Genomic DNA, 6,072 nt, shown 5'->3' with positions numbered 1-6,072 from the left:
CCACCCCCCGCCGCTCCTCTGCCCTTTGCCAAAGAGCGGCTCACATCAGTTAAATACCTGGCAAATCCTTGCTCTGAGGACTCCCCGCAAAGTGGCTTTGTGGAGGCAGCGGACGGCCCGGGGGTGGCTTCAGCCACTCCGCACCTCGCCCTGATAGAGCAGACCTGCTTGGAGAGGGGCCGCGCTGCCGCAGGTGCACCTGGGCATCGCTGAGGGGCAATCCCACATCCTCTCCCTCTTCCTCGTGCTTCAAACTGGGGGCTGGGCAAATAGTCCTTTTAATCCCCCGAGCTGCCTTTTTCCCACATGACTAACTCTTCTGCATGCGTGATATCCGCCTTTTCTTGGACGAAAGCAATCCCTGGCTCACCAGCTGCCCTCAGCCCATGCAACAGGGGCTTTCCCCACGCTGGGAGCCCTCCTTCGAGAAGGGGCTTTTGTGAGACCCTTGTGTCCGCTCTAGGTGGGGAGCAAAGCTGGGTGGTGACAAGGAGGATGGACATCTCTGCTCCTCTGCAGGCAGGCACAGCCCATCCTGCCTGACCTCTGAGCCACCCAGGACCAGCTCCTGTGCAAAAGGCACATACCAGCATCCAGTCTCAGCCCGAGCATCAGCGGCTTGAGCTTAGCTGGCTCTTCCTCTGCAGAAACATCCAGTGCCTTGGATGACTAATCCGTATCCCTCCATGACCTCTTGTCCCAAGACAGGCTGCTTCGCCCACTGGATTTCAGACCTAAAGAGAAGCTGCCACCTCTGCCCCGCTCCTCTACCCTCCAAGGGAGGCGCAGGCTGGTGGCTGTTCCCCAGGTCAAAGCGTGCTCAGCATCGCCAAGGAGACAAGCACCCCATGGGCAGGGGCAAGTCCCAGACCTGAAGACAACATCAGGAGCTGTGCAAAAATGCTGCCAGTTGCCCACAGCATCAGGAAGCCAAAGTCGTTTTGCAAGGTTTAGGAGAAAGCACTGAAGCTGAATGATTTTCAGGAGGGCAGATGAGTGTACAAATTGGCAGGTTAAATTAGGATATCATAAGGTGTCATAGTTTGCACTGTGGAAGGCCACATTCAAAATCAAGACCATGTTAAGGAGACAGAGGAAAGGGAACCATTCAGGGGCCTGATATTCTGTATTCTTTCGACCTTGTCCATTACAGAAAGTCACCTTGCCTCACCAATGAAGGGAAGGGTGCAGATCCCATGAAACACAGCTTTTCATCTAGGGAACCCGTGTTTCTCATTTCATTTTTACCAAGGCAGGAGTGAGTGGTCCCAGCTCATTTTACAATGACCATGTGTCCACACATCAGCATCTACAATGTCATTTAGATACAATATCATAGAGAACATTAGTCCAAAGTCTAAAATTCCTGTTGGTCTACAACACAAGCTACACACTGTAATTTGTAGCAGTTAGAATCTAAATGATAGGAGAGCAGTAGAGGCTGATAGAGAGACAATGCCAGAACACTCTCACCATTTCTCCAAAATTAAATGCTTTCTAATTAGCCATTGCTGTAGCTAATAAGATGCTTTGGCAGCTTTGGATTGCCACCTCTACGGGAAAGAGAAACACAGTAGGAAGGAAGAGGACAGTCTAGCAAAATCAAACTTTTCTTTTTGATCTTAAGTCAAATTCGGTTCCTACTGAAGCTGCTGACTTTGCTGAGAACAAAGGTGAACCCGTGATATATAGGTGGAATTCCTCTGCACCATTTTACCTTGGGCAGAAATACAAACATCAATCCAGCCACAGAATATCCAGTTAAAACACAAATGCATTATGCTAAGCGTATCCACAGTGCTTAATGTATTCGCAAAACTGAATATACTGACACGTTTGTCCTGGCAAGTGCACGTCACTCATCACTGTCAATGTACTTCAGCTTTATGCAATTTGAAAACCAGCAAGTTTGATCCGTCAGATTAGGCGTATCTAACTGCAAATTTTTCATTAGCAAATGGCCGGCTGCATGGGAAGCTCCCTTGCACACATCCCTTCTTGCACACTACATTAAAAGGAAACAAAAACCGTGAGAGGCCAAAAGGAACTGCGCATAGAAAACCAAGCACAGATTGCTCATTGCTAATGGATTGTGGACAGTTGGTCAATGCATTTTCTGTAAAAACTTGGCACATTTAAAACAGCTCATTTCATGAGTCACAGGTTACCGCACTGATGAAATGATCAAATTTCTGAGGGCATCTGAGCCATGTTTTTAAGAGTATCTAGAAACACAGAGTCCCAGTTTTCACTGGGAGTTATTTTAAGTCCTTGTTGCACTTCTGCCCTAAGCTTTAAAGTAATTTCTTTTGTTTTCCCACATGTGGGAGGTTACACATGAAAAATTCTTTCTGTCAAGATGTGATAATGCTCCTTGCTTGGTCAAAACTGACGCCCAGTCCTTGGAACTAAATTATCAAAGCAGAAGCTCTTGCGCTAATGCCATGATTTGTATTAATTTGGGAATCATTTTATCCTCACAGTGGTGAAGGAACAAGACCCGAGTCCCGCCCTGAGGCTCCTTGTGCCCACTTCACCCTTCTCTTTTGTGACCAATGGCAGAAACGGTGAACTGGCTTCAACTATGTCTCCCCTCAAAATGCGGTGTCCCTTTACAAAGGCATGGCCAGGAAAGTGCTCTCTCCGTGAAGGTCAGCACGACAAAAGCAAATGTCGTACCTGGGCAAAAAAAAAGGACCATATAGTCCACAAGAGGCCCATGAGGCCACTCTTCCAGGCACTTCAGCACCAGCAGAGCCCCAGGGGAACAGGGGGTCCAGTTGTGGGTATCAGACTTCCAGGTGGGCTAATAGGGAGATGTTTGGAGGACACACTCTCTCAAGACTTTGTACACTGTCCTGGAAGAGAAGAATCAAATGCTGATGTGACAGAACAAGCTTCAGTCTAGTTTTCTCCAACACAGAGCAGGCGTCAGCTTGCAGGACAGAGTGGTTAGCTTTCCTTAAAGCAAGTGGCAGAACGGCTCAAGTAAGGACTTCAGCATCTGCCCCCAGCCTGCAATCTTCCCTAAATAAATATCGATAAACAAGGATTTCTAATTTCATTTACAAAGCCAGTCTGTGGTCGATACAGTGCTGAAGGTTGCGCACAGCAAATGGTTGTGTCACGACCGACTCGGCCCCTAATTTAAGGAGGGCACTGCAGAGTTCCTGACGTTCTCCAGCACTCCAAATGTGCAGCTAATGACCGACAGCGTAAACAACTTACTCATGCATGATTTGTGCTCATTCTAGCCTAGACATCAATACTCTCTCTCAAGTAAGCGGAACAGAACTGGAACGTCCTGAAACGTCAGCTCGCTGGGGATGTCGAGCTGGCAATAAACATTGCAGATTTTCTTCCAACAGAACTTCTCTGGCTTTATTGCTTCATTTAATTGAATTTTCTTTCCTCCTCTCTCTCCTCAAATGCAGCTCTTGAAAATGAAACAGTTCAGTCTCGGGCACACCATGTTCCTTTGTTGAAATTCATGGGCATGGCACAAATGTAACTGGAAGCAGAACCAACTCATTGTTTTTAGGAAGCAGTTCACAGTACAGTCTATATTGCTTGTTACTCACTTTCCTGTTTATTATCAGGCCGTTCGATGGCAGGTGGTTTAGAGAAAGAGAAGCAAAAATTACAAAGTTACATAAAACACGTGGGCCGGGTCCTCAAGGGATATAGATTGTCGTCGTACCGTTTGCAGGCTCTGGAGGACAGGCTTTACCAAATCAAAGTGCTCTTTGTTTTCTAATATGATCCCGCTGCACAAAGAAACTAGAAAAGAGATTTATTTCTTCTGTAGCACTGTGCCCCTGATTAACCTAGTTTGTGGCAGCTATTTCAGTGAAAGAGCTAATACCAACACTGACTTCAAAGCATTGCTAAGCGTGCTACCTGCCTGTTCACGTATCATTTGCTTCTCTCAAGCCATTTTCTGTCAGCAGAGAGGCAAGTAAGATGTATGCTCTGGGTGAATCCCATATCATCATTAGCAGAAAATTACACCAAACCGCTCTAAAGTAATTACGTGTCTAAAAGGTGAGCTGGGAGGAAGTCAGTCATTAAATACTTACCACTGGAGTCAGCCCACATCACATAATGGTTTGTTTGGAGGCTTTCCATCTATTTTCAAACCACTGGCCAGTGCCACGGGCCAGACTGAACCTTCGCTCAGGCCTTGAGAAGTATGCTTCAGTTATGCTTGGCCCTTTTTCATATCAAGTTAATTTTATTTCGGTATCACATAGTACAACACAGGACAACAGTAATTCTTAATCGGTAGCTCGAGGTTGCTCTTGCACCACCAAGCTATTCTCACCGCAATCTTTCACGGGTTCTCGCAGAGGTGCCGCAGTTACAGCGATCCATTGCGGTCATGCTGCAGTGTAGCTGTCACACAAGGGATGTGAAAAAGGGTGAAGGTTTAGGAATGATGGGATCTGAATCACCGCAATAAAACTCTGCTTGAGTGAAAGACCTTGGAGCAATGACTGAGGAACCAGTAATAACACTGTTCTCTATATCTTCCCTCCAAATGATCTTAAACACTGGTAAGCTTTAGTCTTTGACATTCCTATGAGAAATACATCTCCATGTCGTGGATGGTAATTTTGAAGCACTGAGATATTATCGCTAATAACTGGCTTTATTAATCCTTTCCCAAAATGGAGCTGCACACCCTCTGGGACACCGAGAAGACACGGTCCTTGTCCAGAGGGACCCACCACCCATCAAAGACAACTGTGACAGATGAGACCACGCTAGAACGGTCACTGGGTTCCATAGTTTTATTTTGCATTTAGCCCTCCTCTCCCTGCCTCCCCTAGCCTCAGGCTGCCCCCGCTCAGCTTCCTCCCTTTGCCCTGCTGCCTCCCCTTGTCCCCCCTATTCCTCCCCTCCTGCTCACCCCGTACCCAAGAGCCAGCACTGAGCCAACCGGGCAGCCAAAGGTGCTTGATACAGCCAAAATGCTGAAGGATTTGCACCCTAGGAGACAAGACAGCTTTGTACCGCTCAGGCCGCTGAAGGGCCCTTTGCAAGCAGCTTTTAACCTGTTCCTGTTGGTGAGGAGTCCAACAGAACAACCCTAATAAGTGGATGGGTTTTCCAATATTGCCTCCAGACAAGACACTGGCAAAGGACGGCTAATGGTCAAATCCTCCTCCAGCAACGCATGCAGCTGTTTGGTGCCTGCTGGCACCACATTTTGCTTCAACACACTTCCATTTTCTACATGCAGTTAACCACACATACAACTCCCCTTCACTGGGGCCCAGTTCTTCCGCAATCAGTAAGACTTTTATCACTGATTTAAATGGGAACAGGATTAGGGCACAGATAGCACAGCCTGTAGGTATGGCTGACTTCAGAGTAATCCAACCGCGCAGTTCGGAGTCGGGCACCATTTGATGCTCTCAACTCCCAGCCACACGAATAGGAAACACAGGTCTCCGCTGACTTACCACCACCAGCACACTCTCATTCGGGTTGGGTGCATCAAGCCCGGCAGCTGGATCTTTTCAAAAGCTACCCAGCTGTCACATGAAGAGTTCGGCTGACCCCGGGTTCACCGTGTCTTGGAAATCTGCTCTAGTTTTATTATTAAAAAATGTAAGGAAGATTTTTTCAAAGAGCTGCAAAATGCCCTCATAGATTTAATGAGAGCTGGGCCACTAACCACAGCCTGTACCTTTGGAAAATCTGCCCTTTGCTGCAACTTTTAATTTCAACAAATTTCAAACTTTTGCAACTTCTAATTTCCAGGTCATCTAATCTGTGACTTTGACTGTTAAGTGAAAAACATTTTTAGTACCAGATCCTTGGCAGTCCTAAAGCTACAGATGACCCAGCTGCTTTTAACCTGCTCTTACGGAGGCTGTAAAAGCTTGCTTTACTTTCCTCAATAAATTAAAACTTTCCTGCACTGATCCGTATTCCATCCAAAGGCATACCACATATCAGCAAATGGAAGTAATTTTACAGAGAAACTTTTGCATATGGCTTGAAAGAAAGCCCAGCAAGAATTGACAATGATAGATGATCCTCCCAGTGACATTCAGGAATAAT

This window comes from Egretta garzetta, unplaced genomic scaffold (assembly GCF_000687185.1).
Source record: "Egretta garzetta isolate BGI_Z169 unplaced genomic scaffold, ASM68718v1 scaffold445, whole genome shotgun sequence".
Taxonomy (NCBI): domain Eukaryota; kingdom Metazoa; phylum Chordata; class Aves; order Pelecaniformes; family Ardeidae; genus Egretta; species Egretta garzetta.
This window is presented reverse-complemented; position numbering follows the sequence as displayed.